At 36.5% G+C, this 27,950-nt stretch overlaps 1 pseudogene; it reads left to right on the forward strand.

Annotated features, from left to right (window-relative positions):
- Nucleotides 1-19: 19 nt before the first annotated feature.
- LOC133756561 (T-complex protein 1 subunit beta-like) lies at nt 20-27,816 on the forward strand (annotated as a pseudogene).
- Nucleotides 27,817-27,950: the final 134 nt, after the last annotated feature.

A 27,950-nucleotide genomic window follows, 5' to 3' on the forward strand; every position in this document is an offset into this window, starting at 1 on the left:
ATATTTGGCTTATGGCAATATGGTGGTTTTAGAAGAAGAAAGCATGAATCCCATGACTTACTGTAATGGGACAGGAATACGTGAAGGTAGGAGACAAAGAATATAATTACATTTTTATGAGCAATCATGTAAATGTATTACCAAAAATGTCCTTTTAAATAGCACAGTCAAATGGAGAAAGGAGAAAAAGCGTCAGAAGCCAGACTAAAAAATCCTTTTATCTGACTTACACCTACAGACTGCTCTAACAAGCTGAAAACATCAGTTTTATGTGCCAGCCTAAAATGTTCCTAATTAATTCAGGATTTCATTAACCAGAATCTTACTAGAAAAAAGTAAGTAGGACTTGGAGACTTGAGAAATGAATGTTGTTTCCAAATTAAATGGATAAATTACTTTAGAAGAAAATAATATTTTAATTTTTTCATATTTGTTGCTAAATTTCTCTTTTGGACAATTCAAAGGTATCAGCATTTTCTGAAAGGAATGTAGAAATTATAGGAGAAGATTAATAGTCATTGTTCTCCTCTTATATGTATGGTCGTATAATTGATTTTTTCAAAATATATGACTACATTCCAATACAAAATACCGAACAATACTAAAGAAGTTGGTGGACACATTTTTCACATAATAGCTTTATATCTTTGGGAAAATTTCTTAAGCTCTCTGTATAAGATGAGATAACTAGAATAAGCATGGTCAGAAGACTAACATTTTTGGAAATTTAGAATTTTGTTTCTAACCTATCACTAAGCAGTAAATGGACAATCTATAGAATTTGTTTTTCAAGTCAGTTGACTTAAATGAATTGATCATAAAATAGGGGTGCATATTTATTCTTTGACAATTAAATTGCTTTGATCAGCAGGTTGCCAGATTGGAAAAATACCTCTAATTGTATGACTTAGGGCCTGTTTCTTCTTGTTTTAAAGGTTTATTTATTTGAAAAGCAGAGTGATAGGGAGAGAGTGAGAAAGAGACAGATAAAGAGGGAGAGAGATCTTCCATTAGCTGCTTCACTCCCCAGATGCCTACAAAAGTCAGGACTGGGTATTAGGTCACATCCAGGAGCCAGGAATTCCATGAAACTTGAGCCATCATCCCCTGCTTTCCCAGGCTCATTGGTACGAAGCTGGAACAGAAGTGGAACAGCCAGGAATTGAACTAGCACTCCAGTAGGGGACATGGACATTACAAACAGTGGCTTATCCTGTTGGGCTAAAACCTTGTCCTCCCATTCATAGAATCTCCTACACTGCAGAGTATTTCAGCTCACGAAGCTGGAGAAGAAGGAAATGTCCTGTGTATCCTGAAGATGCTCTCAAGGCACCTAACATGACCTCTTTAACTCAGTTGTTGAATGCTGGTTTAGGTATATTTAATATTTATTGAAAACTTACTTAGCTGTGTGGACATTTTCCTAATCAATTATATTTAGATTTCAATAGATATCAATTACATTTAAAATAATTTTATGTTAATTTCTGAACTCTTATAAATGGAATTGTTGAAATCCAATCACTTTGGGCCGGCGCCATGGCTTAACAAGCTAATCCTCCACCTTGCAGCGTTGGCACACGGGGTTCTAGTCCGCAGCGGCCATTGGAGGGTGAACCAACGGCAAAAAGGAAGACCTTTCTCTCTGTCTCTCTCTCTCACTATCCACTCTGCCTGTCAAAAAAAAAAAAAAAAAATCCAATCACTTTGAGTCATTACCCTTGATTTGGGAAAATAATATGCTATTAAGGCTAATTTGAGCTATTTGCTCATCATAAGTGTGGATATGTCATACTTTTCAATTTATCCCAATATTTACATGTAGTGAATAAGTAGTAGATATTTAACATCACTTAAATATACAGTACTTTTGTCTGCATGCACTTGTTTCCTTCCTCCTGTGTATGTTTGTGGACAGGAGTCATGGAAGAAAGTGTCACCTATGAGAAGTTTCAGGTAGGCTGACGAGGCCATCTGGGGAGTGAACCAGCGCATGCAAGATCTCTATCTTTCCTGCTTCTCTCAGTAACTCTGCCTTTCAGATAAATAAATGGATACATCTTTTTAAAGACACTTGAACATGTTTACCAAAATGTTTGCACCGAAATAAACACATTTTGGTTCAATGTTTCCACAAACTTTTTTACTTACCTTCCTATGCATAGCACATGGAATTCTTGGCAACAGAAGGTTAAGTTAACCAAAATTGTTCAGATACTGAAGATACATAAGAGACATACTCTGTTAACATTATAACTGAAGAGAATTCTTAAAGGAATAACTAAGATATTTCATCTAGGCTGCAAGAAGAAAGATAATTACTTTTTCATAATTGCAGGCAATCAAACATGAGACAAAAATCTTGTTATGAGTCTGAAAACTCTTACTATCAGACAGGTTGTAATAATTTCCTTGGGACATACGTTATATTAAAGGTAGTCCACTCTTAGACAAAGCCAACCTTTCTATTTATTCTAGATTCCTCCCATAGACAAATACAAAGATTTCTTTGACTTCAAATAATAATATATTGATCATATTTAGATTCTGGCAAATATTAATATGTATTATCTCAGACTGAAATTCACTTATGAACTTAAAAATCTATCAACTATTTCCCGTTAGTCTTAGAATAAAATAAGCACTCGTATTTGTGTACTTTAGGCACTAGAATAATAGTTATTCTTAATTTTTCTAGATTCATGTCTATCACATTTTCTCTTCTTACTATATTAGGTATTTTTCCAGTCCTTTGAAAGTTCTTTTATAGTTGCTGCCTGTGGTCTTTGGACACAATGTCCCCTTGTTGTAAACTTTCTTTTTCCTCTTGGTTTCCTAGCTAAATCATATTTACCCGTTAGAATGTATCTTAAGTAAATCTCTCCAGCTCAAAGACAGATGAAGTTTTATTTTACATTAATATTCAGCCCCTACTCTTTTCAAGAGTGAAATTATTTGATACTTACAGTAATTTACATATGATTTGTTTGCAAAAATAACAAATGATTTTATGTGCTTTTATAAAATCCCAAACTCATTTTACAATACTGTGTTTTTGGCGCTGGTGCTGTGGTGCAATGGGTTAATGCCCTGGCCTGAAGCGCCAGCATCACATATGGGCACCGGTTCAAGACCCGGCTGCTCCACTTCCCATCCAGCTCTCTGTTATGGCCTAGGATAGCAGTAGAAGATGGCCCAAGTCCTTGTGCCCCTGCACCCTTGTGGGAGACCTGGAAGAAGCTTCTTGCTCCTGGCTTTGGATCAGCACAGTGCCGACATTTGCAGTCAATTAGGGAGTAAACCATCGGATGGAAGACTCTCTCTCTCTCTCTCTCTCTCTCTCTGCCTCTCCTCTCTCTCTTTGGTAACTCTGACTGTCAAGTAAAATAAATAAATCTTAAAAAAAACCCAGAATACTGTGTTTTTAAGATCTTTAAATAAAGTAAATACAGGTTAAGTCCAGTTCTGAAAGTTATTTAGTTTCTTCCAAGCAATTTTTCATTAATACATTTTTCTTTAAATATTCATGTCAGTGTTTATTTTTACCTCACTTATAAGTTCTATTCAGAATAAATCTAAAATATATGAATATTAACATTACTATTAATTAGGTCTCAAATTACTTCATGATCTCTTTTGCTACTAATTTTTAACTCTTTAAATTTATGATGTATATCTGATTTCTTCTAAACAATCCAATATTTAGTACTTAAATCTTCCTCCATAGCCGGCGCCGCGGCTCAATAGGCTAATCCTCCGCCTAGCGGCGCCGGCACACCGGGTTCTAGTCCCGGTCGGGGCACCGATCCTGTCCCGGTTGCCCCTCTTCCAGGCCAGCTCTCTGCTGTGGCCAGGGAGTGCAGTGGAGGATGGCCCAAGTGCTTGGGCCCTGCACCCCATGGGAGACCAGGATAAACACCTGGCTCCTGCCATCGGATCAGTGCGGTGCGCCGGCCGCAGCGCGCTACCGCGGCGGCCATTGGAGGGTGAACCAACGGCAAAAGGAAGACCTTTCTCTCTGTCTCTGTCTCTCACTGTCCACTCTGCCTGTCAAAAAAATAAATAAATAAATAAATAAATTAAAAAAAAAAAATCTTCCTCCTACCATCATAATATCATATTGACAGAAGGCTTACTTAGGGCCAGATATAATCCCCTCAACAGTTTGGAAATAAATGATGATAATGTCCTCAATTGAAAAATAAATAGGGGTGGGCATTGTGGCTCAGCAGATTAAAGCACCAGTTGTGATCCCACATCCCCTATGAGTGCAAATTACTCCACACTAAGTTAGCTCCCTGCTAATGTGCTGGGGATGCAGCAGAGGATGGCTCAAGTACTTAAGTTCCTGCCATGCACGTGGGAGACTCAGATAAAGCTCCAGGCTCCTAGCTTGGCCCAGCTGTTGCTTTGGAAGTCATTTGAAGAGTAAATCAGGGTTTGGCATTGTGAGATTGCAGGTTAAGCTGCCGCTTGCATTGCCTGCATCCTTTATGGGCACCCATTCTAGTCCTGACTGCTCCGTTTCCAATCCAGCTCCCTGCTAATGCTCCTGGGACAGCAGAGGAGTATGGTCCAAGTAATTGGGCTCCTCCAATCACATGGGAGACCCAGAAGAAGCTCCTGGCTCCTGGCTTCGGATCGGCACAGCTGTAGCCTTTGCAGCCATTTGGGGAGTGAACCAGCGGATGGAAGACCTATCTCTCCGTCTCTACCTCCCTCTGTCTGTCTGTAATTCTGCCTTTCAAATAAGTAAAATAAATCTTAAAAAGAGTAAACCAGAGAACGGGTGATCTCTCTCTCTCCCTTTACTCCTCTCCTTCTCTTTCTCCCTCTCTCTCATAGTATCTCTTTCTCTTATCTTTCTTTCCCCTACTATCTCTGCCACTTGGCCTTTCAAATGGATATGTAATCAATTTATGTTTTAATGAAATAAATTAATTAAATTGTATATAACCATAATCTCTTTAAGTATGGAACATGCAATAGATGCAAGGACAATCCTTCAGATGTAAATTGAGATATTGGTCTTTGCTTTTTCAATTTTCACTCTAATCATTAAATCATCCACAGAAGTATTTATTTTTACCATTTGCAATATATTGAAGACTCTGTAAATCCAAGCTTAGTGATTACATTAAGAGTTTGTTGAGAATTATTTAAACACGGCATAATGAGAACTATTTGAATTTTTCCCTCCAGATTTACAAATTTTTCTAGTATCTCACATAGATAAAAGTGTAGAATGGGATTCAGTTCTAGTTTATCCTCACTAAAATTCCACATTAATCCTTTCAGGTGGAGCTGTTGGGAATAATCTTGCTTAAGATCAAAGGAATGTGACTACGTGGATTCCATGCCTCTCCTTACACAACGCTTGCCTGATAACCAAGACCTGGGCTAAGTGTTTCAGAATCCAGTTCTAGAACCTAACTTCTACACAGACTGATACTTTCTCTTTTGTTCAGTAATTCAAGGACCCCCCTTGGGTAATGATAAATCCTAGTTCTGTCTGTGCAGGTATTGTGGTCCAAATTGTTTCTACTGTAGGCATCCTCTTATATCTGCTTTGGATTTTAGCACTCTTACTTTTCAGAAAGGTCTTAATGTCTACGAGTGTCAGTTGATGTCTCTAAAATATTATATTTCCATTAATGTTCTCCTGCAACCCTTTGTCACTCTGCACTGCTATGACTCTCAAGCCCCTTGTCAGCTTAAAACTCACCTTTTGGGGAAACCCAGAAAGAAGCATCCCTTATAACATCTCTATTCACTGAATTCAGCCTAGGACACAGACTTGTTACTGAGTGTGTTTCCGAGGGTGCATTTTCTCTGTTCCAGTCAAACTGTTGTTTTTATTGATCAGTATCTTTTTCAATCCAAAGAGAGGGATACATTAATTCCTTTCATGAGGGAAAATATATTTTCTGCTATATGTCTGAGCCAAAATCAAATCCCTATAGAGTATCTCTGTGACTTTTCCTTATCATGAATTAGCTTTTCTCCATGAACAGTACCTAGAGGCAATATTGTTAAGTCTTTTAATGACTAATTCATTTTATATACTAATTTTCATGGAATTAAGTGTACCTCAGTTCTGCAACACTATTTAGCAACACAATGCTAAATAATATGAATATTGTGCATCTTTAGTGGATACATTTACTTTATAAACACTTCTGAACATATTTCTCTTTCTGCTAATCTGTGTGCTTATATTTGTTTTCTCTTGAAAATAATGTCTGACTGTAATCACATAAGTGAGAAACTACTTTCTTTATCAAAAGACCCCTTCACTATGTTAAAACTATTTTGAGATTTTTTAACATCACTTTTTAATGTCATTATAATATACTCACATTGTACACTGTCAATAACAGTAGTTATCCTTTCCTCTTTCTCACTGTCTTCTTTTTTTCTTAATGACAGCTTGAAATAATATGTAGAATAATGTGTATTGTAGTTAAAACAATTATTATAACTGCATTGAATACCCTATAAATATTTCAAAATATATTAAGATTGTATTAAATGTTAAAATAGCTCAATGTCTTATGTAAAATAATGAAGAGAGGTACAAATTTGTTATATATGATGTTCATTCCCTCTGAATTATGGTCTTTTCATTCTTTACTTTCAAAATTCTTTCTTAAGAGGAACACTAATTGACTGCTTTGTAAATTAAAAATATATTATGTAAAAAATTACAAAAAGAAAGGTAGGGAAAAGAAGAAGTCAGACAGAAGGGAAGAAAGAGAAATAAAAGAGAAAGGAAGGAAGGGAGGGAGGGAATAGCATTACATTCTTTTAATTGTACCTAGGAACTACAATGAATGTGTTCTGTTTGTATTACTATCACATTAACTTGAGAATTGATAATTGTGTTTTAGTAATTATCATGCATTTGATATGACCTTGAAAATCTAATATATTAATACATTACTTTAAAAAAATAAGTTCTTAGATTTAGATGATGCATCTATCGTACACAATTATGTTGCAATTGATTCAGGAAATCATCTTGAAATCAGTTCACTTTATTGACTTTGAAACTGCATATCTTAATTTCTGTGACAGCTGATAGTTATCATTGAGCCCAAAGCAATGTACAAATCTGGAATACAAATAGATTTTTCAATCCCCTACTGTGTGCATTAATTAAATCACGTATACCAATTTTTATTTTGAAAAATTCCAAGCTGATTTCCCAGTTTTTAGTGTAGAAAAATTATATTAGAACCAAATGGTTTGTTTATTCAGTCAATGTAAAGCTTTTACTGCGTCTCCTTCTTGGTATTTAAAAGAAGCAGTGAAATTAAATTTCCATTTGAAGTACATCTACCAAATAAAAATAAGGATTTAGTGATGGTCTGTTAAATTATTTTTCTATACTTTGTGTGTATAAAATAAGTATTTCTTATTATAAATAATTATATATGAAATAATTATATGATGGGATTTTTTTTTTTAATTTATTTGACAGGTAGAGTTAGACAGTGAGAGAGAGAAACAGAGAGAAATGTCTTCCTTCCTACCCCTCAAATGGCCGCTATGGTGGGAGCTACACCGATCCAAAGTCAGGAGCCTGGTGCTTCCTCCTGGTCTCCCATGCGGGTGCAGGGCCTAAGCACTTAGGCCATCCTCCACTGCCTTCCCAGGCCACAGCAGAGAGCTGGACTAGAAGAGGAGCAACCGGGACTAGAACCCAGCGCCCATATGGGATTCCAGAGCCGCAGGCAGAGGATTAACCAAGCGAGCCACGGCGCGAGCCCCATGATGGGATAATTTTTAAAACTGACATAATGCTCTGGATGGAAAAAAATCTCATCAGCATCAATAGTCATTTTTACCCTTTTATTAATAATAAATTGCATCCAAATAATTAAAAAATTATAACACTATCAGGAAAAGTTGTGAAAATTGTCATAAACATATTTTATTCACTTATGAATGTAAATGATATAATTAGATTTAAATGATTAAAATACATGTAAATACTCATCACCTGGACTCAATGTCCTTTTACTATTGTCATGTTCTCAGCATCTTCATCTGTCTCCTGCAGGTTATATATTAGAACTGCAGCATTGTGTCTAATTCTCTGATTAATTGCTTGTGTGACTAATGCAACTAAATTTTCTCTTAAAAAATGAACATTTTTCTAAATAAGCTATAATCCTAAAATTAACAATTTCAAATATTCAGTAGAATTGTATTTCAGGTGGGGCTAAGTGTAAGGGGTGTTGCTGCCTTTGTTGTGAGTGGTTATTATTGCTCTCATCATTATTTTTATTTTAGACTCATTTCAATTTCATTTCTTTTTGTTTGTTTGGTTTTTGTTTTGTTTTGTTTGTTTGTTTGTTTTAGTAGTAAGAATACCAGCAAAGGGTAACAAAGAGCATATCCCTAACAGATTATGTGAGCATGTAGGTAAAGAGCTGAGAGCCCAGTCTGCAGCCAGGAGTTTTTATGAATGTTGGGTTTGGGCCCTCTTTTCCCTCTCCCTACATCATTTCTGGAAATTGCTGGGTGGAGGGCTTTCAGAGTGTACAATCCTTTGCATAATTTCCCTTGATGAATGGCAGATGAAATTAAAGTCTTTTATTAAAAACATAAATTAATCTAAAAAATGATGCCCATCTTCAAATGCTTAGAGAGTTTAAAATGAAAATAATAGATTATACATGTGTGCTTCAATTTTCCGCATCACTTAGTTGATACAGTCAGCACTTTTATTAGACATTCTGTTGTAGTCTTTGTCTATTAGAATCCAAGATTTTATTTGTCTACCATACATTTTAGCATGACAATTAATTTGGGTATATTATGAATAACTAGAACCTTTTAAATAAGAAAATCATCCATTTAATTGTCCAAGGTGATACTAATATTTACATCTGTCCAGGGGCTTCATCCAGTTACTTGGATGAGGGGAATGTAGCCTAATCTTAAGGTAAGTGCACAATATTTACATCTCTAAATAGCTTAACTGAGAAACCAATAATAAAAGTTCCACAATAAGGCATTTGACTCTGGAATTATTTTGTGTGTGATGTGTCAAAAAAAAAAAAACAAAACAAAACTGTGACATCATTCAAAGGAGACTTTTTATTCATACAATGTCCAGAGAAGAAACCACATCTTGCTTTTAGATTCCCAATATGTAATACAGAAGAATACTGGGTTACCTTCCTTGCCTGTGACGTACCTGTAAAGCTGTGCCTGTCTTTGGTTGCACCAATGATAGAAATCACAAAGATGATAATGAAGGGTAATTTGTGAGCTGCCTTTGATGACAGTGTGAAAGTCTGCTCAGAATAGAGATTTGGAAAATTGTATCTCATCTATTATCTATTGCACTTGCTGGCTTCCTCCTTTCGCCCTCATTTTGATATGTTCCGGTAATGTATTCCTCCTGTCCCTTTCAGCTTCCTTTTAGTTCACACAGTTTAAATAACGCTTGAAAATACAACCATTTGTGTTTTCTGAAACAAATCTTTAGTGGCTTTCTGGCTGAAACTTCCTTTCCACCAAGGGAAATAATAGACAAATATTCAGTTATGTAAATACCTAATGGATACTGTTTTTGTATTTGCTTTAGAAATAGCAAAAGTTATTCATCTTTTTTTTTCTCGCTTGACTGCTTTTCCATAGATACCAATATGTAGTGATCAATAACAGAGTGATAGAAGCTGCAAAACGTGCTCTTGCTTGTTTACAAATCACTGCAGTAATTATAATTTCTGATATAATGTCATTTAAATCCTCTCTCTCATATGAGTGGAGGCTATTCTCTATGCATTATTCCCATTTTCCCCATTTATTTTAATCTGAATTCACAATAATGTGATATTTAAACACAGCTTCAAAGATTTATTAATTTATTTGAAAGGCAGATTTACAATTTACAGAGAGAGAAAGGGAGAGACAGAGAGAAGAATCTTCCATTCTCTGGCATACACCCCAGCTGGCCACAATGACGAAGGTTGACCCTGGCCGAAGCCAGGATCCAGGAACTTCATCTTGGTCTCCCTCGTAGGTGGAAGGGGCCCAAACATTTGTGCCATTTTCCACTACTTTTCTCAGGACATTAGAAAGAAGCTGGAATGGAAGTGGGGCAGCTAGGACATATGGGATGCCAGCATTTCAGGTTTGCAGCTATACTTGCTGCGCATCAACACTGCCCCCTAAATATAATTTTTAATTTAATATATAATCACTACTATTATATACACAAAAATTACACATTATGTCTGATTTTGTGGAGATAAATCAACAAAAATCTGTTAATGTACTGGGTTTGAGAAAGTAATATAAGTATCAAACAGTAGAAATTAATTTTCTTAATTTCTAAACCAAATGTCCTTTTATTTTCTTTCCAAATGAATTTAAAATTAAGGTAAAAGTACAGGAGACTATAATTTTCAACAACATCTCTTTCTTAATTGAAGTATGATTGACAAATAAATATTGTATATATTTAAGGTGTACAATGTAATATTTGATATATGTATACATTATAAAGTATTCCCTTAGCAAAACTAATTAAGTTACCAGTTATGTTTTTACTCTTTTGTGGGGAGGAGACATTGATTTTCTAATTTCTAGAAAATTTCAAATATATCACTCATTATTATTAAATATACATACCACGCTGCACATTAAAAACTCAGACATTAGTTATTGTATGATTGGAAGATTCCAGCCTTTGACCAAATTCCTTCATTTTCCATTTCGATATTCCACACTCTTTTTCTATGATTACAATTTTTTTAGATCCACATATAAGTGAGATTTAGTGAAGTATTTGTCTTGTGTCTGGTTTATTTCACTGACTATAATGTCCTCTAGGTTCATCCACGTTGTAACAAGTAGCAGGATTTCCTCATTTTTGACATTCTATTGTGCATATATATTACTTTTTTGTTAGACATTCATCTATTCATAGACTTAATGATTATTTCTATATCCACTGTATTGTGAACAATGCTGTTGTAAAGTACAAATATTTCTTAAAGACACTGATTTCAAGGGCTGGTATTATGGCATAGGTTACAAATGAACAGTAGGTTTTTTTTTTTTTTTCTTATTTATGTGAAAAATGTCACAGGAATGTTGTAGGGATTGTATTTTAACCTATAAATTGTATCTTTTCATACCATTGGTTCCAATCCATGAACATGAGATATTTTCCCATTCAATTATGTCCCCTTAAATTTCTTTAATTATGATCTTATAGATTTTAGTATAGTTTTTTTTTTCTTTTCTTTTTTTTTCTTTTTTTTTTTTTTGACAGGCAGAATTAGACAGTGAGAGAGAGAGAGACAGAGAGAAAGGTCTTCCTTACGTTGGTTCACCCCCCAAATGGCCACTACGGCCGTTGCGCAGTGCCGATCAGAAGCCAGGAGCCAGGTGCTTCTTCCTGGTCTCCCATGTGGGTGCAGGGCCCAAGCACTTGGGCCATCCTCCACTGCCTTTCCGGGACATAGGAGAGAGCGGACTGGAAGAGGAGCAACTAGGACAGAATCCGGCTCCCCAACCGGGACTAGAACCCAGGGTGCTGGCGCCGCAGGTGGAGGATTAGCTTAGTGAGCCGCAGTGCCGGCCTTTTAGTATAGTTTTTCAACTTTTTCACTGTATTTATTCCTAAATTTTGATTTTTGATACTAATGTAAATTAGATTATTTCTGTGATATCTTTTTTTTGGATAATTTGTTGATACTGTATAGAAATGCTACAAGTTTCTGTCCTAATATTGCATCCTGCAAATTTACTGAATTTGTGCACCAAGTAAAAAAGTTTTTTGGTGAATTCTTCAGCGTTCACAGAATACAGGATAATGTTCATCTGTAAACAGAAAATTTACTTATTTAATTCATCATTGGATATCTTTTCTTTTTGTATTTTCACAACCTTATTTTTTTAAAGATTTATTTACTTGAAAGGAAGAGTGACCGAAAGAGAGACAGAGAGAGAAAGAGAGAGGGAAAACCTTCCATCCACTAGTTCACTTCCAAATGCCCCCAACAGCCAGGGCTGAACCAGGTCAAAGTCAGGTGTCAGGAATTGCAGCCGTGTTACCCTTGTGAATGGCAGGACCCAAGTACTTGGACATCCTCTGCTGCTTTCTGAGGCATGTTAGGAGGAGGCAAGATTGGAAGCCCAGCAGCCAGCACTCTAAGTGGCACTTCCTTATGGGATGGCAGTGTGGTAAGCCATGACTTAGCCTGCTGCACCACAACATTGGCTAAACAACTTCATTTGTATTTGCTTATTGTTCAAGACAATTTTGTTTTCTGATTGACACATAATTTTTATACATATTCATGAGGTTCAGTGTCATGTTTTGATTAATATACACATTGGATAATGATCAAATTAGGACAAATAGCATATTTATCCCCTTAAAATTTTTGCATTGTTTGAGTAATGCATTTCCGAATCACCTTTTTTTCTGTTATGAAATATGCAATGCATTGTTATTGGTAATTGTCTTTACCTTCCTGTGCTACGGAACAGAGCTTGTTCTTCCTATATTACTGTAATGATATCCATCTTACCTCTCGCCTCTAGTCTTCCCATTCTTGAGATTTTTTTTTGTTTATTACCTAATTACTCTAAATAAGACTTTCAGAATTATTTTGAATATAAATTAAGAGAATGTACATCCCTGTTCCATTATCCATTTTAGAGGAAAGGCTTTCAACGTCTCATCATTGAGCATGATAGTAGCTCTGGGCTTTTCACAAATTGACTTTACTATGTTAAGTTTCATTTGTTAGAAAAATAAAATGTTGAAAAATAAAGAGAGAATGTTGACTATTGTCAAATTCTTTTTCTGACTCTGTTGAGATAATCATTTTTGTTCTTCGTTCTGTTTAGACTGTATATCACATTTATTGATTTTTGTATTTTGTCCCATGCTTGCATCACAGTGACCATTTGGTCACAGTGACCATGATCTTTGTCATATGGTGTTGAATTTAAAGACTTTTTAAATTTTAATTTTTTAAAAATAATTTTAAATTATTTGAGAGAGTTACAGACAGTGAGAGAGGAGAGAGAGAGAGAGAGAGAGAGAGAGAGAGAGAGAGTCTTCCATTCGCTAGATCACTCCCCAAATGGCCACAATGGCTGGCTGGAACTTTGCCAACCCAAAGCCAGGATCCAGGAGCTTCCTCCAAGTCTCCCATGTGGATTCAGGGGCCCAAGCACCTGGGCCATCTTCTACTGCTTTTGCAGGCAATAGCAGAGAGCTGAATGAGGAGCAGCTGGCATTAAAACCCGCACCTGCATGGGATGCCGGTAGCACAGGCAGAGACTTTACACACTCTGCCACAGTGCCGCCCTAAGTGGTGCTGACTTAGTATTCTGGTGTTTTGTGGAGGATTTGTACATTTATATTCACCAGGCATGTTGATCTATAGGTTTCTTTTCCTGGCTTTGACAACTGTGTATCTTGTTCATTGTAGTAATTCATGTGTAAATGCAGGCAAAATTAAACTGTTAGGACAGAATATTACACTGTTATATAAAGTTGATTTATATAAGTCAAGACAAGAATTTAGAAGTTCAGCTTAGGGAGTGATATGAAAAAGAAAAAGAAAAAGAAAAAAAAAAAAGAAAAATCCCTCAGTTTTCACAGAGTTCTCCATAGCAAAAATAAAACCAAGGCAAACCTAAACAAACAAAACCAAACAAATAAAAATGTTTAAAGTCAATTACCTGTTAGTAGTTGGTATAATTTTTAAGTTTTCTAATAAAGAAATGCTAGAAGGGTTGGTGCTGTGGCAGAATGGGTAAAGCTGCCGCCTGCAGTGCTGGCATCTCATACTGATGCCGGTTCAAGTCCAGGTTGCTCCACTTCCAATCTAGCTCTCTCCTAGTGCCTGAGAAAGAAACAGAAGATGGTCCAAGTGCTTGGGCCCCAACACCCACATGGAAACCCTGCAGAAGCTCCTGGCTCCTGGCTTCGGATTGGCACAGGTCCAGATGTTGTGGCCATCTGGGGAGCGAACCAGCTGGTGGGAGACGCTCTCTTTTTCTCTCTCTGTCTCCCTCCCTCTCTCTCTCTCTCTCTCTGCCTCTGCTTTTCAAATAAATAAATAAATAATTTTTTAAAAAAGAGAGATGCTATGGTTGATAACTCAATGTTTCATGCAACATTTTAAGTACTTTATATTTGCAACTTGTTAATATAAACATACTAGTAAAATAAATCAGAATCTCAGGAATAAGAAGAATCTGCATCTTTGTGATCACTTAGATCTGGCATGAGCCTTTTTATAACCAAAGAACTGGGCTGTCTCTGTTTTGTTCTTAACCATGTCCTAGGCACCAGTCACCTCATTCACTGCAAGTTGTTATAGTTACTGAATTAATTAATATCAAACCAGAATAACAATTATAATTCAGTACAGTAAATGAAACCTATAATAAACACCCAGATTTACAGAGAAAAATTTAAATTGAGGGTATTCTATTTAACTTCATCTTCAATTAGTTCCTATATTAAGTCATCCAAACTCCCAAGTTCCCCAACGTGTGGATTACAATCTTCTTACTCAAGGACCAAGGCACATTTGTTGAGAAGAGTGCTATTGCAAAGCACTGGATGTGAAGAGCAATATTTGGGGAACAAAAAGTGAATACATTCATCAGAGAGTGAAAATCAAAGAAAGATAAAATTTATTAAAGGTCTAACATATACATTTTCTGTTAGATGCATTTAAATATGTTAATTATCTTTTCCTTAAAACCGTACAATGAGATGCAAATTATTATTCTACTTTTACATGTGACAAAATGGTGATTTAGAAAAGTGAAGGTTTATAACACTAGTTAAATAGTAGGGTCTGATTCAAGCTCCTATGTGACTTCAAGTACAGGACCAATTCAAATATAACATTTTGCATTTGTTTAATGTTATATATTAATCTCAACATTGTGTCTTTTTATAAACTTTTATAAATATTGGGCATGCTGAATCATCCATGAAATTAATATCTCCATCAAAAATCAGTTAGAAAACTGCTTCATCATGATCTTTTGAATCTTCATGTGATCTTTAAAGCAATTTTTACCCATTTTATTTCTGAATATGAACTTGTAACTTGTTTGTATAACTCTATATCATATGTCTGAAATTGTGAATATTAATGGTAATTATATGGTTATATATAATACTTTATCATTTAATCATGGATATATTTCTTATCAACTATTTTGTTCTGTATGTTCTACACATAAGAACTTATTTTCTTTCTTTTCTTCTTTCTTTTTTCTGTTTTTCTGTATTTTTTATGGACTAAACATTCTAATGCTGCCATTTTGTTCATGAAAACTTCTTGTTTTAGTTCTCACATGTAAAGAGTTTGGAAGTCATCACTCCTATTTTAACTAGAAAAAAGCTGAATAAACTGAAAATCAATTTCTTTCTTTGGACTCTTGAGAGAACACAGTTTGCAGTGCAAACAACTACCCAGAAATTTGGAGACATAAATCCAGACAGTCACAGCTGAGATCTGCTTGCCTGAAGCAGAAACTACTGAACCATAAACGGGTAGAACTTTTAAATGAACATTTTAATAATTCCTGGAACCTAAATATGGGCTAGCTTAAGAATTAGAACTCACCAGGGCCACAGTTTGAAATGGGCTTTAGACACCGGTGTTTTATTTTTTACCACCAGGGATCCTACCATATTTTCAAAGTAAACAGCCGCACAAAAATCCCCTCAAGGCTCTGGCAGGGGTGAGGGAGGAGTAATCGTTATCAAACATGCTCAAACGCTCTCCATGACAAGACTGTGTCCTCAGGATTAAAAACTGTTATGAAAGCTTTATAAATCTTATGGGGAAAAAAGAGTATTTTTCTGTTTACAGTTCCCTATAACTATCACATATTCTCTAAGGGGGAAGTCACTTATGAAAGCACAACCAGAGATACAGGATCACTACAAAAATTACCTATAAAATTACAAAGTGCTATCTCTACTGCACACCTTCCAACCACACGAGTAGTATTCTATCACAATAACATCAGATCACAACTGAAGGAGGTAAGGGGTTCTAAATGTATCTGAGAAGAAATTCTCAGGGTCTCACAAAGATTACACCAGAAAGAAAGAAAGAAACAAAAGAAATGTAAAGCCTCTGGGGACTTCAGCTATAGAAAATATTGCACACAGTCCAACCACTAGCCAACTTAATAAAGAACATCACAGAATAGGTCCATTTGCTGCAGATACCTTTATCAAATATGTCATGCCTAGTTTTAAACAAAGGAAAAAATTAAAAGACATTCTCAAAGACAGGAAAGGCACACTTAAAGAGACAAAGTAAGCATCAGTACTAGCCTCAGTGATGACATAGATTTTGGGATTATGGAGCAGGGAATTTAAAGCAGCTGTCATTAATATTATGGTGTTAATGAAGGCAGTAGACAACCTGGAAGAAGAATGGGTAATATAACCAGAGATATAAGCACTCTGAGAAAAAATGAAAGGGAAATGAAACAAATTAAAAACCTTATAACAGAAATGAAAAAATGCCTTTCATTGACTTTTCAGTTCACTGGACACAACACAAAGAAGGATCCATGTTTGAAGATATCTCAACAGAATCTTCCTAAAATGAAATGCAAAAATAGAGACAGAAAACAGAAGGGATAAAATGGAATGAATAGATATGGAACAATTTTGAAAGACATTATAGAAAAAAAAAGATTGGAAGAGAAGAAATATTTTAATGTTGCTTAAAAATTTCCTAAAGTTAATGGCAGATAGCAGAGTACACAGGTGAGAATGTCCAATGACATCAAGCAGGATGGGCACTGTTAGTAAAAGGCAAAATACATTTTATGCAAATTCAATAAACTAACATTTATAGTGGGTTTGTTGCAGAGAGCAAGGGCTGCCTGATACCCATGTCCTTGCCTTTGCTATAAGAAGAAATTCAGGAGCAAGTCTGAGAATAGTGGATACTAAGGGGCAAACATTGTGTAGAGAAAGCAAAGATACACAATCTACATATGGGGTGGGTCACACTTACAGAGGAGTGTTCCCATTCCTGAACTGTTTAATATTATATGAGTTGTTTAGTGAAATGAGAGGTTCTTTTTTTAAAAAAAATTTTAATTTGAAAGGCTGAGTTAGAAAGAGAGGCAGAGGCAATGAGAGAGAAAGAGAGACAGAAAGACAGAGAGACAGAGAGTGGGAGAGAGAGAATCTTCCATCCCCTGGTTCACTCCCCAGATGGCTGCAATTAAGAGAGGAAATAAGAGAGGAAGGAGAAAAGGTGGGACCATGGGTGAGAGGGAGGGTAGGGTGGGAAGTATCACTGTGTTTCTAAGTGTGTATACATAACATACATATACCTTAAAAAAATAAAAAAAAGAGCTGTCTGGGAAACAATAAATATTAACTATGATTAACAAGTTAGCTCCAACTACGTTTACTCCTATCTTATATTTTCCACTTATACTGTATTTAAATCAGTGATATGTTTGAAAGTGATGGATATTGCAAGAACTGAATTAATCAGAACCTAATGAATCTTAAATTCAGATGCCTATACTTGCATCTCAGGTAAGCTACCGATATTTGTAATTATTTCTCATGGTAACTGGCATTGAAAGGCAGTTAGAATTTTGTGTTTTCAATGAATTATTTTTCATTTTTCTTTTTTTTTGAAGAGTTATTTATTTATTTGAAAGGCAGAGTAACAGAGAGGCAGAGGCACAGAGAAAGAGAGAGACAGGTCTTTCATTTTCTGGTTCACTCCCCAAATGGCCATAACAGCCAGAGCTATGCCGATTCAAAGCCAGGAACCAAGAGCTTCTCCCAGGTCTCAAACATGGGTGCACAGCCCCAAGCACTTGGGCCATCTTCCACTGCTTTCCCAGGCCACAAGAGAGCTAGATCAGAAGTGGAGCAGCCTGGACTTGAACTAGTGCCCATGTGGGATGTCAGCACTGCAGGTAGTGGTTTTACCTGCTACACCACAGCACCTGCCCCAACGGGTACATTTTAATACAGGGGAAGACAAGTGTTTTCTAAGAAGTAAGTGGAAGTGTCCTTGACTTTACCTGTTGTCCCTTTTTGCTCCTTATAAGGTCCAATTATGGCTGCTGGTAGATTTGTCATTTAGCATGCTAATGTATGACAATGAGCATATAATGAGCTGTAAATCAATCTAGACTCCCTAAACTGCTATGAGCCTAGTCTAGGCAGGGGCTCTATTTATTCTCAAATCAAGGTGAATAAAAACCATGTCCCTTAACTCTTGAGATAACAGTGATTTTTATCTCCAGGTGGCTCAAGTGCTTTCTCTGCCTCCCTTTCTCATTCTTCCCTCAGAGAATTCTTCCCTTAAACTTAAGGGGTTGATGAGAGGCATAGATCTGTCTTTTGTAACTTTGTTCAGTGCTGTGTACGAACTTGTTATCACTGCCAAGCCAATGAATAGAATTCTCTAGATACTGGATATAGAGATCCCAACTGTGGAGCAATTGAGTCAAGAGTTGGATCTAGCTTGGTTGTCAATGTTTGGGATTTTTGCATGGTCAAGATCTTAATATGGAACTAGGATCAAGATTTAAAATGGGGTTTATAAAATAATAATTGTGAAATAGTGCAAAGAGGCCCCATATATGCCACACCTATATTCCCCGATTATTCATTATATTATATATTTGCCACAATCAATAAACTATACCCAGCTGCCCTTCTTTTTTAATCTAAGCTCCTTCTACACTTTCACCCTTTCCGTTCCCTAGGAATCACCATTATGTGAACAGGCTGAAATTTTCTTTAGCTGTCACATATGAGGAAGTGCATTCAATATTTGTCTTTCTACCTCTGGCTTATTTCACCCAATATACTATTATCTAGTTCCATTAATTTGCCTGCGAAAGAACAGTATTTTAGTGTTTTATGGCTAAATAGTATTTCATGGTGTATATATACCACATTTTCATTATACAGTCAGCTGATGATGAACACTCTTGGTTGAATTCATATTTTGGTTATTGTGAAGATTGCTGCAACAGACATGGTGAAGCAGGTATACCTTTAATACACTGATTCCATGTCTTTCGGATATATACCAAGTAGTGAAATTCTGGATCATATAGCAGTTCTATTTCTGGATTTTTAAGAAATATATATAATGGTTTTCCACAGTGACTGTTCTAATTACATTTTCAAAACTATGTACAAGAGTTTTCCTTTCTCCACATCCTTAACATTGTTATCTACTTTTTATCTTTTTTATATTAGTCATTCCAATAGAGACATGGTGATTTCTCACTGATATTTTATCATTTCCCTGATAACTAGAGATATTAAATAATTTTTCATATGTATATTGGTAATTTGTATTTACTTTTCTGAGAAATCACTATTCAAGTCCTATGTTTATTTCTTAACAAGAATGGTTATTTTTTTGTCATTGAGTTTTTGAATTACTAATGAATTCTGGAGATTAATCCTTTGTTGGATATATAGCTTGCAAACATTTTCTGCCAAGCTGCCAGATCATATATCCCATGAAGTTATCTACAAAGATCAAGAGATATTTAAAACCTCCAGCAGAGGGAATTTGAAAAGACTACTTGCTCTCTCTCTCTCTCTCTCTCTCTGTCTTCCAAAATTGTAGATATTAGCTAAAGATAGTAAATTCAGTCTTCAGACAGAAATATTGAGCAACAGGGATTTTGCTTCTCTAACCTCTTTTAAGTTAATGGCTGCATATCCTGACTTTCTAGACCTTTCACCTATGTAGCTTCTTCCAACAGCAAACCATCCAGCATCAAGATCAAGAGAATCCTTTAGACCAGGTCTGCTAGTGTTTGTCTCACTCACAGTTGTTATGGGAAACTGTATTAATTCTCGATCATTTGCTGCAGACAAAAGGGCATCTGAATTAAAACTATGGTCTATTTTGATGAATACCTCAGGAGAGTCCACAAAAAAGGCCAGATGTCTTAAGAATAGAGCTCCAGTTAACCATTAATAGACTTTAGCTTCAAGGAGCCCTGTACTTGATGAGGGGTTAATAATGCAACAGGTTGGACAAGAGTTAATTTTGATACCTTTTTAACCAATATGGCTTTAACTGTTTTAGCCATTAGGCATTCTGGCCATCCAATTTGTTTAGATAGTTTGTCAGTGGCCAAGGTGTGTGCCCCATTTTTATTGAGTATGCCCATCTAGGGCTTGTCCCTTCCTTCCTACCACATACAGAGTGAGTGGTTTTTCCACACTGGGGAGTCTTAGAACAGAGGCTGGGTTTAGCTTTTCTTCAAGTTCTTAGAATTGTCTATGGAATCCTTCAGTGCATATCCTCCAGTCTCATATAAGTGTTTTGCTATGAGCCCAAATCCAAGAATCCAAATTCAGCACAATCCAGCCATTTCTGGAATGTTCTGAGTTATTTTTCAGTTTAGGGTGGCAGAATTGAAGGAATTGACACCTTTCAGTCAATTTGAAGGTCTATTTTCCTGGAATAATTGCATATGCTCATGTCAAGAGTCACACATTGTTCCTCAACAGAGATGGTCAAACGATCATGGAAGCCAGTGCGTATGTGGTAGAGGGCTTAAAGGGTGGGTAGGAGGAGTCTTAGGCTCTTTCAGTCTTCAGCAATCTTGATCATTATGATACGGACTGCTCCAGGCACATTATATTATTCTGGGAAATGTCTCCTCAAGTAGGCTTCTTGTTAGTGTACAGGGCAAGACCCTGGAGTTTTCTTTTTCCCCATAGGCAAGTACAGTTCTTTTTTCAATGACCCTAAAGCTTACAATGATAACACTTCCTATCAGAGGATGGTAGCTCTGATCTGAGTCATTTAGATCCTGTACCTCCAAAAATGTCTTGACCTGAGTTTCTCTGAGGTGACAAAGAAGCTGCAAGAAGTATGGCCATGAATCTTTCCCCCGAGCTCTATTTTACTCCTCAGGACTGTCTATGTTAATGAAGATTCCAAAGACTCAATGGGATACCCAAAAATATCTGTCTAGCCTGGAACTTAGGTCTATATTTGTATATTCTCTAAGGATTTCAACTAATCAACATAGAAGAAAACTGAGTTTTCATTTAGGCCCTGAGTAACCTCCTTGAGTTTGCCATACAGTACAGGTTTTAGTATACATTTAATCATCTCCTTTAAGAGGCACTTTATAAGGTAAATTACTATTCTCTAGATTAGGAGATCTTTCTGACCGTTCCAATGAGATCAGTCATGGGCATGGTCATGATATCCACACTAAATACTTCGTGGTATATAAGTACAATCCTGACATTTCATTGGCACGTGCTTTGGCAGCCCCAAATATCTTGCTTTCTCTCCACTATGCAACAAGTAGATAGTAAAACCTGTAGCTATCTCCAAGTCAAAATAAAGTCATAGTCACTTTAACAAAATTCTCAATAAATTTTCTTAGGTCTTTGGAAAATCACCCAAACTCTTTTTTGCATGAGGACAAGTCAGATATAAAGAAAGGTGTGTGAACCCTGATGGTGTCCCCATTTTGTTTGGGAATCTTTCTCAAAGAGATGAGGTTCCTTCAGGTTTTTTGGTATTGTGCTCCTAATGTTAGTGTTTGCTGGACTTGGAGCTTTCCATAGTCCCAGCTGGAGAATCTTCACCTATGGATGAATAAAGGCCTCCCAAAGTGAGAGAGGACATGATGAAATTGTTGGTATGTTCTGGAGGAGCCGCCAGTTGACTATGTGTGGAACTTGGAGAGGATGAAGTATAGTTTCTTTCTGTCTCAGAGGTTGGAGGTAAGGATAAATGGGAAGGGCAGTCAGCCTCCTTGGAATAGTGCCCTGTTGGTGGGGAGTGGAATACAAGGAGAAGGAAATGTACTTTCTCACCCCCTCAAAGGTTATGGGTTGAAGGAGAAGTGAATGGAGTAGTGGTTCTCCTAGGAGAAGGACAGGTAAAGAAGCATCTATGATATCAGGCTCCTGTTTAGAAGAGAGGAACCTGATGTGAACCAAACAACCTGTGCATTGTCTCTTCAGGTCAAGTCTTGACATAGGAACATAAAGGCCTGAATGTATGGAACCTTTCCCTATTTTTCTACCTTACAACACAGATCTAATTGGAGGGTAATAATACAGTTATTGGAGTTGTTTATCAGCCTCACCATGTCCTCCAGCTAGCACTTTGGCCAACAATGTTGCAGAACAAGTGAGCCTCTTTTCATTCAGAGTTTCTAACTTAAATGTGCTCCAGTTAGCCATGATGTACCCTAACAGAGAATCTTTACTGATAGAGTTCCTACGTTTTGTTTAATCTCTGACTTGACATTGCAGTTCTTCTCAATTTGTCAAAGTCATGGTTACTCTTTTGTATCCATCATTGAGGCCTCTCTGTCTTAACATGTCTGAAACAATAAGCACAGCCAGTTGCTGCAAGGAATGCAAAAGAGAATGTGATATTTACATGTAAACAGGTTAGGGGCAAGAAGAGTTTGTGGGCAAGAGCAGTTTGACAACATCTGGAAATCACAACACAGACAATATAAAGTGGCAGACCATGAGAGATCAGGACGAGTGGGGTCCAGAGTCAAGAGAAAAATTACAAAACAAAATCAGCAAGAATTGAGTGGACAATGGTTATCTGCAATCCTTAAACCTACAATATCTGTTGAGGCTTAAGGACCAGATCAAAGAAGTGACAAAGAAAGAAAGAAAAACAAGAAAGAGGGAGAAATAAGTCCTACTGTCCCAAAATAACAGTAATGAGACACCAAAGTGAGTGAAAAATATGGAAAAGTACCTAACATGGTCCGATATGCCCTTTCCCACCCAGCAACCTGATTATTCTTCCTCCAGATACCTTGTAATTGTTCTTGGAATGGAATGTTTCTGACAAAATAATTTAAACTTTATGTGACTCATCAAAATAGCCCCTGGTGCATATTTTGTGCGATTGGATCAATATATTTAAAAGAGTTAATGTTGCTAACCAGAATAATACCTTTTTGTCACAATGAAATAGGCAAGTAAGGACAGAGTTTATTTGATGATGCATATTGTCTGTACATCTGACTTGATTTTTATGTGTAAATTGTTCAGGTTTTAATACTGACACTGATGTCACAAATAGGAGAGAAGTGAAATGATTACGGAAGTATATAATCAATAAGTAATGAACAGAAATTATTTATTGGACAGTAAATCAATAGAAGCAGCTTGTGCCCATTTTCATATTGTCACACACATAACAGATAACTAGGCATAATCAATATAAAGCTAATTCCTATAGCCTTAAAGAAATGACTGATTTCATAAATATTTATGTGCTCAATATATCAACTTGGCATAAACTCCTTCTGAACAAGGTAGAAATGCCCTATGCTGTCCATTTCTGATAATTTCCTGTAGTCTATTTGTGGACACTTTCAAAATGCACTTTCTATTTTGTACTGTTTATAAGTACACTGGTATTCCTGTGAATACTTATTCATTTTGTATTTATATGTGTCAAACCATATATAAATATTACATTATTAAATATCAGAAAAGCATTCTGTTGTCAGCAGGCCTGCATGATAAAAAGTTATTCAGATTGAAAACAAATTATTTGATATGAAAATTCAACTCTAGAAGATTATATAAAATGGAAAAAAACAATAAAAACAGAAGTAAATATAAATACATTTTCCCTTTTATTGATTTATTTATATCAAGAAAATGGAATTATTTAGTGAAAGGATAATAAAATATACTTTCTATTTTGTAAAAACATGACACTGATAGAACAAAGACTGGAGGACATCAGCAGAAGTACACTGAGTTAAGATTTTCTTTTTGACAAATAAAATGATAAGAGTATGATAGGTAATGTGGTGAAATAATAATTCAAATTAGATAATAATGTTAATTTGTATCATAATCATTAGATAAGCTACTGGAAAGGACAAGTTGATATATTTAGTATCCCCTTAGAAAGGAGAATTAAACAATTACTTCATTGATTTATTTTATTTTATTTTATTTTTATTTTTATTTTTTTGACAGGCAGAGTGGACAGTGAGAGAGAGACAGAGAGAAAGGTCTTCCTTTTGCCGTTGGTTCACCCTCCAATGGCCGCTGCGGCCGGCGCACCGCGCTGATCCGATGGCAGGAGCCAGGTGCTTCTCCTGGTCTCCCATGGGGTGCAGGTTCATTGATTTTTTTAAAAAAATTAATAATTCCAAAGTGTCAGAAAAGGAATGAAAATTATATTTTCATTCTACAAATATTGATCTTTTTTAAAAAAGATTTGTTTATTTATTTTGAAATTCAGATTTAGTGAAAGAGATCTTCCATTCATTGTTTCACTCCCCAGGGCTGAGCCAGGCAGAAGCCAGGAGCCAGGAGCTTCTTCTGAGTCTCTCACATGGGCAGCAGGCGCCCAAGGACTTGGACCATCTTCTGCTGCTTTGCTTAGCACATTAGCCGGGAGCTGGATGACAAGTGGAACAGCTGGGACTGAAATTTTTGCTCATATCTCCCGCCTGGTCACAGGCAGCAGCTTTACCCACAAAATCACAATAGCAGTCCAAAAATTCTTATACTCAGTGAAATTTTAATAGGTTAACCAACATTAAATGAATTATGATTATATTTGATCCCTAAACCATGTTGAAAAAGCATTTCAATTAAGATCATGACTGAAGTATAGCACAGGTTTTAACTGGATATGTATTACACTATGAATATTTCTGCTGAAAAAAATATTTTTAAATAAGAGTTTGGGGGCAGGCACTGTGATGCAGTGGATTAAATCCCCGGCCTGAAGCACTGGCATCCCATAGGGGTGCCGGTGCTAGTCCCAGCTGCTCCTCTTCTGATCCAGCTCTCTGCTACGGCCTGGGAAAGCAGTACAAGATGACCCAAGTGCTTGGGCCCCTACACCCACGTGGGAGACTGGGAGGATGCTCCTGACTCCTGGCTTTGGATCAGCGCAGCTCTGGCCTTTGCGACGTTCTGGGTTGTAAACCAGCAGATGGAAGACCGCTCTCTCTGTCTCTACCTCTTTCTGTAACTTGTCTTTCAAATAAATAAAATAAATCTTTTTTTTATAAGAGTTTGAAAAAAATTGATTTGAGTACCAACTTATTTGGTTTTCCTTTTTATTTTTGTCTTTTCTATTTCATGGTTTCAATTCAAAAAGCAGTCATCTAATTTTGTTCTTTTCATTTTTATTAATGGAAAGAGAACAAATTTCATGTATTTCACAGGCACAATTCTAAGATAATAACCATATTTCATCCCCTCTCTCTCTTTCTCCCCAGTCCACAACTTCCCTCCTTCCTTTTATTAATTTTTGCATAGACATTATTTTAATCCACTCTGCAATCACAGGCTTGATTCTCCACTAACTATAATATTCAACAAGTAGAAAGTAGAAATTGAAGTAAGATCACGTAACTACATGCCAGTGGAGAAGATAAAAATCAGTTAGACAAATTCAGGCACCCCAAAATTAATAGAAAAAGATAAAATAAAAAAATAGAAATAAAAGTAGAAAAGAAATAACAGGAATTCAAGCAAATCTAATCCCACAAATAATCACACCAAATATTAGTTGAGTAAGTCCTCAGAATTAATCAGAACTGATTAAAGATCCAACCCTGAGAATCATTAACTACTACATTTTACAATATAATGACACTGATAATATAAAAGTAAAAGAACACTCTTCTCTTTTGGCTCCTGGGAGTGATCTGTGTGGGGATATTTTTTGTGCTAAACTCCTTGGAACAATGATGTCCCTTTCCATTAGTCCAGCTTTAATATCTTCAAAGACAGAACTATGAAGAGAGAGCAGAGAAAGCTGCTGTCGTCTTTTATTGGTGGCGTCAGGATTGGAGATTCAGTAAAAGCACTTCGGGATCCAAAGGTGGGGAAAAATACTTTTGAGAGGTGTAAGAATTGCCTCTTATGGTAATCGATGATGGTGCCACTATTTTGAAAAATAATGATGCTGGGGCCTGTGCCATGGCATAGCTAGTAAAGTCATAGCCTGTAGTGCTGGCATCCCATATGGGCAACAGTTTGAGTTCTGGCTGCTCCACCTCCAATCCAGCTCTCTGCTATGCCTGGGAAAGCAGTAAAAGATGACCCAAGGGCTTGGGCCCCTGGACCCGCATGGGAGACCTGGAAGAAGCTCCTGGCTCCTGGCTTTGGATCAGCACAACTCCAGCCATCACAGCCAATTGGGGAGTGAACCAGTGGATGGAAGATTTCTCTCTCTCTCTCTCTCTCTCTCTCTCTCTCTTTCCTTCTCCCTCTCCCTCTCCTTCTCCTTCTCCCTCTTCCTCTCCCTCTCTTTCTCTGTAACTCTGACTTTCAAGTAAATAAATAAATCTTAAAAAGAAAAAAAAATGATGATGCTGATAATTCAGCAGCTAAGTTTTAGTTCATATGCCAATGGTTCAAATGTTGAAGGTGGTGATGGCACTAAGTCTGTTACTGTCTTAGTAGCAGAGTTACTGCTAAGGGAAGCAGAATCTTTAATGACCAAAGTTATCCATCTATATATCCATCATTGCAGATTGGAGTGAAGCCACCAAACCTGAGATAGAAGTTCTGTTGAGTTCTGCAGTTGATAATTGTTCTGAGGAAGTTGCATTTTCAAGATTTAATGAAATCAGGGGTACAACATTATCTTCAAAACTTCTTACTCATTACAAAGATCAATTTACTATGCTAGTACAGAAGCTATTCTCAGACTGAAGGGCTCTGGTAATCTGGATGGAGACAAGGTCCGTCATAAAGAAGCTTGGAGAACGTCTGGCAGATTCCTATTTAGTTGAAGACCTTCTGTAGGATTTTAAAAAATAGAGTAAATCAGCCAAAGCAAATTGAAAATCATAAAATTCTTATTGCAAATACTGGAAGTATGCAAAAAAAAAATATTTGGTTCCAGGATAAGGGTTGATTCTATAGCAAAGGTTACAGAATTAGAACAGGCAGAAAAAGAGAAAAAAAGAAAGGTAAAGTTGAATGTATTCATACACATGAAATAAATTGCTTTATTGACAGGTAATGTGTTAGTAATTATCCTGAACAGCTCTTTGGTGCTGGAGTCATGGCTTTGGGGCATGTCGATTTTGCAGGGGTGGATCACCTATGTCTTGCCACTAGTGCTGAAATTGCCTCTACCTTTGATAAGTCAGATCTGTGAACTTGGAAGTCACACATTTATTGAATTATATTCAGTAATTTTAAGCTTGTGAAGCTTGGAAGTTGCAAAGTTATATTCTCATGATTGGAGAAGACAGACTGGTTCACTTTTCTGGGGTTGCCCTTGGTGAGACTTGAACCATTATTTTGCCTGTTACCACTCAACAAATTTTAGATGAAGTAGAAAGATTTTTGTATGATGCTCTTTGTGTTCTACCAAAACTATAAGAGACTCTAGAACAACTTATGGAGGAAGCTGTTTTGAGATGCTAGTGACTCATGCTGTGTCAAAGCTTAGCAACAGAGCATCAAAGAGGCTGTTACAATGGAGTCTATGTAGAGCCCTGAGAATATCGTCAACCATCATGGCTGACAATGCAGGATATGACAATGCAGGATCTGGTGGCACAACTCTGAACAATTCACAGTGAAGGCAATGTACCTGCTGGATTGGATATGAAGGGAGGGACTGTTGAAGATATAGAAATTCTCAATATAATAGAAAGTTTTAAATGATGTGACAAATATTTCTGAGTGCAGCTGAAGTAGTGGAGTTGATTCTATATGTGGTTAATATTATCAAATCCACACCAAGGAATTGTGTCCCCAGTCACCACCTCTGTTAATCATTCCCAGATGCATTTGACAACTGAGCCAGTTTATAGGAGAAACATGTTTGAAAGACTTCAAGCTCATAAAGAAGACTGTGGAATTGATGTGTATATATACCCATTTCTTTCACTTTGGACACTTAGCTGAG

This window comes from Lepus europaeus, chromosome 3 (assembly GCF_033115175.1).
Source record: "Lepus europaeus isolate LE1 chromosome 3, mLepTim1.pri, whole genome shotgun sequence".
Lineage (NCBI taxonomy): Eukaryota > Metazoa > Chordata > Mammalia > Lagomorpha > Leporidae > Lepus > Lepus europaeus.